The sequence below is a fragment of the Ursus arctos genome, unplaced genomic scaffold (genome assembly GCF_023065955.2).
Source record: "Ursus arctos isolate Adak ecotype North America unplaced genomic scaffold, UrsArc2.0 scaffold_28, whole genome shotgun sequence".
Classification (NCBI taxonomy): Eukaryota; Metazoa; Chordata; class Mammalia; order Carnivora; family Ursidae; genus Ursus; species Ursus arctos.
In genome coordinates, this window is record NW_026622963.1 from 20,814,123 (window position 1) to 20,826,232 (window position 12,110).

The following is a 12,110-nucleotide window of genomic DNA, read 5'->3' on the forward strand; positions in this document are numbered from 1 at the left end:
ACTTTGAAATGAAGAAAAAGAAATTACAAGATGAAAGATATCCAGCCCAAGTTTGACTACTTCCACCCTGACTTCATGAACTGGTTCTTTGATGGCCTTATCTAAACTGAAGAAACCAATGGTTGGAGAAACCAATTGTTTCAGTTCTGGGAAAAGCCAGAGAACAAGAAAATCTCTTGGGACAATAATCTGCAAGCACGTCACAGATTTTAAAAGATAAAAATCAAACAATCTAGTAATAATAATAATGTTTAGTGTGCCAGTAATCAGTGCCATTTATCAAGTTCTGCCTGATGATGTAAGAAATCTCATCACCGCACTCCATGAGGTGACCAGTACTCTGAGGGGTTACAGAAGCTCCCCTACTCAGCTCCCAACAGCAGAGCTGGGAGCCCCTCCCCCCCCAACACCTGCCACCAAAGTCTGACCCCTAACCCCCCAGGCTGTGTGCTCCCAGCCAAACATGTCATGCTTATCTGGAACATAATGTGCTTGGCAAACACAGAACTAAAGGTGAGATGATCCTATCTCATTAGATGCAAAAACCAGAGAGGAAATGATGGAAGTCAACTCCTTCATGAATTTTCTGGGACAGCGGAAGAGAAACACAGAAATACAATGCTACAAAGATGAATTCTTTCCTGCACTTAGTTCCTCTTCCAAAAATGCATTTATTTATTGCTCATTTATTCTAGAACTATCATACACCCAGTGTATGCCGAGCTAGACCCTGGGGACACAGCTTGACGAAACAGAAGGAAGAGCTAGCGTGTGAGGCTATCTTCTTCCCAGATTTTAAACACCTACCACAGAAACCATGCTGGAGAGACTTGAGACGAACACTGCCCTGGTAAAGAAAGAGGAACCATCCTTTTGGGGGAAATAAAAATCACAGAAGTAAGACACTTCCTTTACTTAATACTCACATAATATAAAATAGCACGGTCTGAAGACAGAAAGAGAAATCAGTCACAATGTGGGGAGGGGATTGTGTTTATAAACACCAATCCGGCTTCTGGGGAACTGATTTTCAAGGGATTAATTCTACACGTTTAAAAACACTATTCAAAAAAAAAAAAAAATGCATGAAGGTGCTGATTGCAGTACTGTTTCCCAGAGCAAAGGAGGGTGGTTTGCCAAGGACCGAATGCATTATAAATGCTTATGGCGTTGAGCACACGGAGGGGACACCGCAGCACAGACAGGCTGGCAGGAAGGAAAGACTCTGAGACGGTAACACTGGTTTTTTCTACGTGGTAGAATTTGAGGTGATCCTTTCCATTTGCTCTATTTTCCAGTTACTTCTGTTACTGCTGTCATGGAAAAGTAGTTTTTAAAAATCTACTTTTTAGGTTAGCAAAGTAGAACTGCTGGCTGAGTCCACCTTCCTCTTCACAAAGATCGGCGCAAGGGAAGGGAGAAAAGATCTCATCCTAAAGGGAAGTAAAGCATGAGGCACCCAGATTTTTTTCAGTGGTGTCCCAAGAACCATGAGCTATGCTAGAACACGGTGATGGAAATGCCACTCAACTCAGAGGATAAGACTTGGGTTCAAGTCCTGTCTTGGCTGCTTAATGGCTGCATGGTCTTGGCAAGGGTTTATGTCTGAATCTTGTTGCCTCTTGTAAAAACAACAAAAAGACACATTAAAAAACTACTGCAAAATTCATGCCCCCCCCCCCCAAAAAAAAAAAGACTGGCATACAAAGGGGGTTATTTGCAGGAAGCTTACCCTCTTCCTCGCCCTTTCCTTCCCTACACTGAAGCCTCATCCCACCGTGGACCCCCAGCTCACTCAGCCTTCCCTCCGGTGTTTCTCTCACACCCGGAAGGAGGCCCACCCCTTCACCATTTATCAAAGTTCTCCTGCTTCCAGGCTCAGCACAGATGCTACTCCCCAGGGAAGACTTGGGGGGCGCTCTCCATGGGCTCCCTTCTCCTTCTTCTGCCTGACCGGGACCGTCCTCTTGTGAGGTGTCTGTCTACCTCCTTTCCGCCCAGCAGCGTTGCAGCCTGGGCCCTACTTCCTCAGAGTCATGCCCAGCACTGTGCCATGCACACAGTAGGTGCTCGTTCAGAGTTTCTTGCATCCAATTTGTTGAACCTCCAGAGCTCTCCGCGTGTCAGGAAGGGGTTCACCTATAAACTTGCTCATTTGCAGCACCGTTCAGAATGGGCACGGGGGCACCGACTTCTGCTAAAAGAGGAGAAGGATGTCTTCAGGCCCTTCTGGATGTATTTTCCATGCAGGACTTCATTCTGGCCTCACAGCCTTGCTTCCACCCCACCCACCTGCTCCAGGGTTCACGTCAGGTCAAAATCTAGACTGTTTCAAGATAATACTCTGGGACTTTCCAATTCATGAAAGTATCCCAGGACTTAGTCACACACGATGTGGGAGAAGGAGGCCCTCCCATACAGGAACGGAAGAGTGGAATGGCCAATGGCCGTGTCACTTCCTTCTGTATCCAGCTGGGCATGTATCTCTACATCACCCCCTTGTGCCTCCTGGAGGTAATGGCAGCACCCACCTGACCCGGGTGGTGGTAAGGTCAAATGAATGGAAGTAGAGAAGTATGGAAAGTGCTAGAACACTACCCGACCCTTAGTGGGCGCTAGATAAAGGCTTAGCTCTTATTATCATTATTTGAAATTAAGTCAAATGTGGCCTGTGTCTAAAAAGTTGTGAAGTCTGAGGTTCTATCTTACGCCTCAGGCATCGGAGATAAATCATGTGAATTCAAACGGACAAGCTGTGGTTTTCTGTATCTTATCTACTGAACTCTGGGTCAGATGTGAGTGGGGGCCAAGCAGTGGAAGAAAAGGGCTTGCCTCTAGCACCCTTGCTGAGCTGGCGGGGGAGCAGGGGTACGGATGCACCCCAAATGCCTGGGCATCAACTCCAGGCAGGGCGGTATACGCCAGTGGACACCACCACGACCCTGCACATTGCCTAGCACACAGCGAAAGCCCCAAGAATATGCACAGAAACACTGCTGGCCAACATAATGGGCCGCCACTGTTTACTCTGACAGTGACCTTATCTAAAAATGCTGCCGAATGAGATCAGCCAAGTTCAAGGAAGTGGCTTCAGAGTTTGTTTTGATTAATAGCTCTTCTTTCAAATTTGTCTTAGCCCATGAGGGCTGCTGTAAGGGAATACCACAGACTGGATGCCTTACAAACAGCAGAGACGTGTTTCTCACCGTTCTGGAGGCTGCAAGTCTGAGATCGGGGTGCTGGCATGGTTGGTGACCTCTTCTGGGTGGCTGACCTCTCATGATATCCTCGCATGGCCGAAGGGGGCCAGGGAGCTCTGCGGGGTTTCTTCCGCGAGAACACTAATCCTATCATCCATGTGACTCAATCTAGGCCCAAAGGACCCATGTCCTCATATCATCACCTTGGGGGCGAGGGTTTCAACATATAAATTTTGGTGGGACACAAACACTCAGGCCATGGCAATGATCTTGCTTAAAAGCATGGGAAATGCCCAATAATATTTCCATGTAGGAGGTGACCTTATAGTTAATATAGTTTTTAATCCTGGAGGCAGTGTTCAGAGTTAACTGCTTGGTTAATCACTGTAAAATCCTTGATAGGAAATTACTGGGATTAAAAAAAAAAAAAAAAAAAAAACCAAACCCAAACCAAAAACTGGTTGTAATCAAAAGCCTGACTGGCAATTTGATACTTTCTCCATGGAAAGGTGCTAGGATCCAACGTCACTGTCCCTTCTCAGAGAAGAGAGTGGCCCAGGACAAGAGTCAAGGAACACCCCCCAAAGAATAGCATGCTAATAAATGGTGTCTGTACAACTGGGCGGCCACATGGGAGAGGTACGGTCAGATCCATTCCTCACTGAGAAACCAGGATGGTTCCACATGGATCAGACCCATGAATGTAAAAAATTAAACCATATAAGCAATAGAAAAAAACAGGTGAATTCCCTTTTAACCTAGGAGAGTATAACCCCTTAACTGTGACACAAAACCCAGTAGCAATAGAAGACTGATAAATCTGACCACATTTTAAAAATAACAGTGTTATCAAATATAATTCACACACCATAAAATCCAATGATGCCGTTTACGTGAAATGTGCAGAATGGGCAAAGCTACAGAGACGGAAAGTCAATTCATGGCTGTCAGCAGCTGGGGGAGGGACGAGTAGGGAGGGACTGCTCATTCGTGCAGGGTCTCTTTCTAGAGTGATCAAAGTATTTTACTTTTAGAGGACTGATGATTGTTGCACAATTCTAGGAATATCCTAAAAACCAGTGAACTGTGCACCCTAAAATGGTGAATTTTATGATGCATGATTTTTTTTGCACATGGATATCCAGTTGTCCCAGCACCGTTTGTTGAAAAAATGATTATTTTCCTCTGAATTGCATTAGTGCCCTTGTCAAAAATCTTCTGACCATAAATGCATGGGTTTATTTCTGCACTACTAATTGTATCCCACCGATCTATAGGTCTACCCTAATGCCAATACCGCAGTCTCTCTAACTCTGTAGTACATTTTGAAATCAGATAGTCTGAGTCCTCCAACTTTGTTCTTCTTTCTCATTTTGGCTATTCTAAGTCTCTTGAGTTTCCACATGAAGTTTAGGCTCAGCTTGTCAATTTCTGTGATTATTTCAGCTGGGATTCTTATAGGGACTGCATATGCAGTCCAATTCTGGGAATATTGCCATGTTAACATTACTAAGTCTTCCAACCCACGAACATAGGACGTTTTTTCCCATCTATTTCGGTTTTCTTTAACTTCTTCCAACCATGTATTGTAGTTTTCAGTGTAAAAATCTTGCACTTCTTTTATTACATTTATTCTCAATTGTTTTATTCTTTTTGGTGCTATTGTAAACGTATTTTAATTTCATTTTCAGACTGTTCATTGAAAGTATGTGTAACTACAATTGATGTTTACATTTTAATCCTCTATCTTGCAACCTTGCTGAATTGACTTATTAGTTCTAAGTTTTTGTAGATTCCCTAGGATGTTCTATAGAAAATATTAGGTCATCGACAACTAGATAGTTCCACTGTTTACTTTACAATCTGGATGTCTTCTATTTCTTTTTCTTGTTTCATCGTGCTGGCTAGACACTTCAGTATAATGTTGATTGAAGTTGTGACATTGGACTTCACAGTTTTGTTCCTGGTGTGAGAGAGAAACCATTCAGTCTTTTATAATTAAATATGATGTTAATTGTGGGTATTTAATAGACGTCCCTTATCAGGTTGAGGAAGTTCCCATCCATCACTGGTTTACTGAATTCTTTGTCATCAAAGGGTGTTGGATATTGTCAAATGTTTTTTCTGTGCTGAGATGATCATGTGTTGTTGGTTTTTTTCCCTTTTTCTGTTACTATGATGTATTCTATTGATTGATGTTAAACCAAGCTTGCAGTCCTTGGATCAATCCCAGCTGGTCATGTTATATAATCCTTTTGATATATTACTGGATTTGGTTTGCTAATATTTTGTTGAGTATTTGCATCTGTATTCATAAGAGATACTGGTCTGTAGTTTTCCTGTGGTATCTTTGGTTTTGGTTTCAGGGTAATCCTGGGTTCATAGATTGAACTGGGGAGTGTTCCCTCCTCTCCTATTTTTTGGAAGAGTTTGTGAGGTTGATGTTAATTCTTTAAATGTTTGGTAAAATTTACCAGTGAAGCCATCTCTGGGCCCGGCTTTTTTTTTGGGGAGTTTTGGGATTACTAATTCAATGTAGCTACTTATTATAATTCCGTTTGGGTTTTCTATTCCTTCTTGAGCCAGTTTAGATAGTTTGTGTCTTTCCAGGAATTTATCCACTTCATTGAGGTTATTGAATTTGTTGGTGTACAACTGTGCATAGGATTCTATCATAATTCTTTTTATTTTTGTACAGCTGGTAGTGATGTCCCCTTTTTACTCTTGATCTTAGTAATTTCAGACTTGTCTCTTACTTTTCTTAGTCCGTTTAAGTGAAAATTTGCCAATATTGTTGATTTTTTTCAGAAACGAACTTTCGGGTGCACTGATTTTTCTCTATTGTTTTTCTAGTCTCTATTTCATTTATTTCTGCTCTTTGTTCTTCCTTCTGCTTGCGTTGGGTTTAGTCTGTTCATCTTTTCCTAGTTTGAGATCTTTTTTTTTAAGTCTAGATGATCGTAGCTAGAAATTTCCTTCTTTTTTTTTTTTAAAGATATTATTTATTTGGCAGAAAGAGAGACAGCCAGCGAGAGAGGGAACACAAGCAGGGGGAGTGGGAGAGGAAGAAGCAGGCTCACAGCGGAGGAGCCTGATGTGGGGCTCGATCCCATAACGCCGGGATCACGCCCTGAGCCGAAGGCAGGCGCTTAACCGCTGTGCCACCCAGGCGCCCCTAGAAATTTCCTTCTAAGCACCACTTCAGCTGCATCCCCTAAGTTTTAGTATGTCGTGTTTTTGTTTCCATTCACCCCAAAGTATGCTCAAATTTCTCTTGTGATTTCTTCTTTATTATTTTTTTAAGATTTCTTTTTTTTTTTTTAAGATTTTATTTATTTATTTGAAAGAGAGAGAGAATACAAGTAGCCAGAGCAGCAGGCAGAGGGAGAAGCAGGCTCCCCATGGAGCAGGGAGCCTGATGCGGGGCTCGATCCCAGGGCTCTGGGATCATGAGCTGAGCTGAAGGCAGACACTTAACTGACTGAGCCACCCAAGGGCCCCTGTGATTTCTTCTTTAACATGATTACTTAGAAGCATGTTGTTTCATTTACACATATTTGTGAATTTCCCAAATTTCCTTCTGTTATTGATTCCTTTTTTCATTCCACTGTGCTCAGAGAACATGTGTTGTATGATTTCGATCTTTTTAAATTTGTCAAAGCTTGTTTAAAATTTTAACATGTAAGGAAAAACCACCACAAAAGTCTGTGTGGCCCAAAACACACAAACAGGGTAACAAGACAAATGACAAATAAGAGAAAAAATTGCAACTTCTATCATAGATGAAGTGTTAATATGATGAGACAGGCATGTTCTTACACTACTGGAAGGAACGCAACATCGTGCAACCCCTATGGAGGGGAATTTACCAATACCTAGCAAATTACATCTGCATTTCCCTTCTTAGCCAACACTCTGGCTTTTAGAAATTTACACCAAAGGTACGATGTCAAAAATGTAAAATGATATCTACACTTGGCTATTCACTGCAGCATTATTGTGGAGGAAGCAATCCAGATGTCATCTGCAGAGAAATGGCTAAATAAACTCCGGGACTGCACAGAATAAGTCCTAGGCAGTGGGAAGAAGGAAAGAGAAGAAGTTCTAATATACTCTGGGGTCATCTCCTATTGTTCTGTGATTCTCAGGGCAGCTCCCATTACCTCCTTCCGGGGGTGGGCAAACAACATTCCAGCCCCTGAGACCCTGGGTGCTGGGTCTGCTCACCCTGTTCTAGAGCTGGAAGACAGAGACTCAGCAGAGGGTCAACGAAGAGCCTAAACTTTGCCTCCAAGTGGCAGCCCCAGCACAACACAGGGCAGGAGCCCAGCACTCACGCTTGGTTTGCTCTAACCATCAAATGACACTTGTTCCTGGAAGGTGAGGCTTGCTCTCTTCCTCCCTGTCACCATGCCCACCACTCACTCTGCCAAGGATTCTCTTGAAGCATAATCTCCATGCATCCATAAGTACCGATGGTAGGGACAGAACTTGTAAGGAGGTGTACCCCCCGTTTCCCACCACCACCCCCAGGCAGAGTCCGAGTGCACCTTCCTTCCAGACACATACACACACCAAGACAAGCTGGCTTTGGGGAAAACACCTGGGGATCTCTTGAGAGAATGAGATTAGAGATTGAGGACAGAGACGGTATTTTGTGAACTTCAGAGGAAGATCTGAGCGGATGAGTTCTAAGGTTTGGCTGTGTGCTTTAAGTGGAATTCCCCACAGATGCCTTGTCAAGAAGCTTTAGTAAACATTTAAGCTGCTTTTTGATTTTAAGATTCTAGGCTGGAGTTTCCTTAGAATACATCACTGTGTTGTGATGACAGAGGCCACGAAGTGGCTCAGAGTCCCCTGGATCTCACATAAATATTCATCTATTTTCCACTTTAAAAAAAATTATTTATTTATTTATTTATTTATTTATTTTAGAAACAGAGAGAGAGCACGTGCAGGAGGTGGGGCAGAGGGAGAGGGAAAGAGACAGAATCTTACACAGGCTCCACACCCAGCATGGAGCCCGATGTGGGGCTCGATCCCACAACCCTGAGATTATGACCTGAGCTGAAATAAGAGTCAGATGCTTTACTGACTGAGCCACCCAGGGGCCCCTTCCACTTCTCTTTTTTAACAAACAGATTATACTATGATTATGTTCTGCAACTCACTTTTCCCACTTAGAAGTTCCTCTGTATCTGCACATGGAGACCCAGACATCTCATTTCATGGTAGTTCTTTGCCCTCACTGATAGGCTTTTAGGACATTTCTAGTTTTTTGTAATTCCCTGCTGTGCTGAACTTCCCGTGTGTGCCTTTCTGCTCACCTGTGAACTGTATCTTCAGGTTGATTCGGAGCAGTGGAAGAAGACGACGATATATCGAGCCTCCATTTTTATAAAGACGGCCAATTTACTTTTCCAAAAGTTGTACCAGTTATAGCCTGACATAGTTATCAACTCAAGATTAGTTAAAAATACGAAAAATGGAACAAAAATTATATCCTTGCTATATTAAATAACATCAGACTTCCTGATTTTCCCCAATCTGAAAAGCAAAAGGACATATCTCATGGTTGGCTTTGATTTGCATTTCTTTCCATATGAATGACATTCAGCACGTTTTCATAGGGAGACCCACCATTTCCATCTTTTGCAATGAACTTAACTCTGTCCTCGCATTTCTTGGTTCATTTGGAGATTCGACTGTTCTTTTTCCCATTGATCGGCAAGCACTCTTTGTGGTGTATGTGGAAAATCGTTTTTACTTGCTTGTTGTTTGTCATTTGCAGAGGATTTTCTGCGGAAGAGTTCCACCTGTTATGGAATCACGGTTATTAATCTTCTCTGTGTTAACGAGGTTTGTGTGGTGATGACAGCTTTCATGTACAAATGTGTGAAAGCAACAGGCAAGGTACAGACCGGTGGCTGTGATCAGCTACGTTCTGTGTAAAGGAGGGAGAATAAGATTCTGTGTTGCTTGTATACATACATATAAAGCACTTCTGGAATGACATGAGAATCTAAGACTTGTAGATTGATACTTAGGGTTTTGGAACCGTGTGATCCATAGCCAAACAGCTAAAGTTTTTGAATCTTGGCAAGGGGGGAAAATGAGGTCATTTGCTTTTCCTTTTTCTCTGCATGTCTTCAAGCAACAAAAATTGACTCCAGCTGATCCACCTCCATCCTGGGACTGCCAGCTGCCTTCCAAATCCAAGAGCAGGCAGACACGGAAGAAGCAAAGAGCCAGGACTGGGGATCCTCCGTGGCTCTCAGAGTTCTGAGTTGAGGTACTTAATACGTGGATTTGAGGGGAGCCCCATGCATGATGAGAGGGATTACAACGCGGCTTGTAGACAGTGAGAAGCCAACACCACGAACACATCGTGTGCAAGACAGCGTTTAACAGAAGCGAATGTGCGCAGCCTCTCGCCTTTGCCCTAAGACAGAAACGCGGAGGAGATCTTCAGTCTGAGCAAGAGCTGACATTCCTGGGAGCTGTGCTCCTCGGGGGCCGAATCCGGGGTGTGGTGGAGGTGCACCCCGCGGCTCTGTGGTTGTCACCTTCACGGCCTCTTGGAAATGACGCGCGCAGTACGAGCCTTCCTCACCGTGGGATGAACCCTGCTGCCAGACAATAGGGCTCTTTGTTTCTGTGAGTGATATCCTGATTACTAAAGTGAGGAGCTCTGTGATTCTCGGGAGCCGCAAACATCCCAAGAACGCCTGGGCTCCGCTGCCATGGCCGCTGGCCCACCGACACCTGCCTCCCACCTGCCTGCACCGCTCCTCTGCGACCCGTGTTCACGGCATTCCCTCCGGACAGCTGGAGGCTGAACACTGCACGAACTCAAGAATATTAGAACTCTGAGCCTCACTGAGAGTGTTCTTCCATGAGACAAACGCACTTTGCTCACTTGGCAAAAAAAAAAAAAAAAAAAAAAAAAAAAAAGGACCATGAACATGATGGAAGGAAAGATTTTGACTTTAATGAGAATGTTTTGGCTTTAACATTGTAATCAAACAACTTTTAATTAAATTAAGTTTTAATTAAAACGATTCTATCTTGCGGGTTAGATTTGGGCTCATTGCTTTTTCATTCTACCCACACGTGAACACGAGGACCAGCCACATTTTCAATCCTGGGCCTTCAAATAAAATCAGAGACACCTCTATTTTTAAGAACTACCATTTTAATCATCAACAGTATTTAGCACTTTCACTGGCAGAAATCCAGTCCAGGGGAAGCTAGGTAACTTGCCTGACAGGGAAAGAGAAAGAAATCAACACAAACCGAGGGGCTGTGTGTGGATCACATGAGCAGGGGAATCGCACCTGTATGGTACTAAGTGTTCTGCAAACACATTCTAACAACTCCTGTGTTACAGGTAAGGACTGGGCTGTGGAGGGACCAGGATTTTTTTTTTTTTTTTAAGATTTTATTTATTTGAGAGAGAGCACAAGCAGGGGGAGGGGCAGAGGAAGAAGGAGAAGCAGACTTCCCACTGAGCAAGGAGCCCAATGTGGGGCTCGATCCCAGGACCCCGAGATCATGACCTGAGCCAAAGGTAGACACTTAACTGACTGAGCTACCCAGGTGCCCCAGACATCAGGATTTGAACCCAGCTCCTTCCGACTGCAAAGCCCACATTCTTGACACTGTCACCTGCTTTTCCTACAAACTACACACCTCAGAGGTATCAAGAAGATGCTAGAAGATGGAATTAAGACAGCAGCCTGAACCCTCATGTAGTCATCACCTCCTGCCCCAAATCCTTGGAAATCGTATTTAAAAAAAAACTACCTGGGGGGCGCCTGGGTGGCACAGCGGTTAAGCGTCTGCCTTCGGCTCAGGGTGTGATCCTGGCGTTATGGGATCGAGCCCCACATCAGGCTCTTCCGCTATGAGCCTGCTTCTTCCTCTCCCACTCCCCCTGCTTGTGTTCCCTCTCTTGCTGGCTGTCTCTATCTCTGTTGAATAAATAAATAAAATCTTTAAAAAAAAAAAAAAAAACTACCTGGGGCACCTGGGTGGCTCAGTCGGTTAGGCGTATGACTCTTGGTTTCAGCTCAGGTCATGATCTCAGGGTCATGAGATAGAGTCCTGTGCCTGGCTCTGCCTCAGTGGGGAGTCAGCTTGGGATTCTCTCTCTCCCTCTCCCTTTGCCCCTCCCCCCCAGGCTTGTGTGCTCTTTCTCTCTCTCAGATAAATAAATAAATGTTAAAAAACCATATTAGGACAGGAAAACAAAAAGGAGACCTAAGAGGATAGGAAATCAAGGTGGAGAAGGTTTGAGGAGTGCTCCGAGGCTGCCCAGAGCATAGAGGAAGCAGGAGGGCCACCAAGGTCACCAGCACGGGGACTGCAGGGAGGGGGAAACCACAGTGAGCCCCAGTCTAGCCTGTGCCAGGCAGTGGGGCGGGGGGCAGGGTTCTGCCTCTTCTATGCCAGATGGGAAGTGCATCACCCCCCCTCCCCCACTGAGAAGACACGCTCCAGGCACACCCCCAGGGCAGCCACTGCAGTCTCTGTGCCCTTCTCTCAGTAGGCTACAGTGACCGATGCCGCATTCACAGCCAGCTACGGGGAATCCCAGCCACAGAGATCAGCACCCAACTCCGCACCCACAAACATTTGAGGAAGATGAACACCATAAGGAGAAGCACTCGGTTTCACCTGCCGAGCCCACGAACAGACAACAGATTAGCAGGAAGAGACCTCCCTACCTCCCACTCCCATGCACAGAAAGTAAAGTGAAGTTGAGCTCCCTGCTTATAGCCAAGGACCCAGTATCGCTGGAAACACACCGGCCACTGAGGCAGAAGAAGGTGGGGAGATCTCCTCTCAGTCCTCCTTAGGCCTGACTGTCTTCGAGGGGAAGTGAGCAGCCGACAGTGACAATACCTT

At 44.6% G+C, this 12,110-nt stretch overlaps 1 protein-coding gene across 3 annotated transcripts in view; it reads right to left on the bottom strand.

Annotated features, from left to right (window-relative positions):
• The window catches only part of LRRK1 (leucine rich repeat kinase 1), a 121,284-nt gene that overhangs the window by 89,753 nt on the left and 19,421 nt on the right, over window positions 1–12,110 (bottom strand). The window lies entirely within an intron of this gene.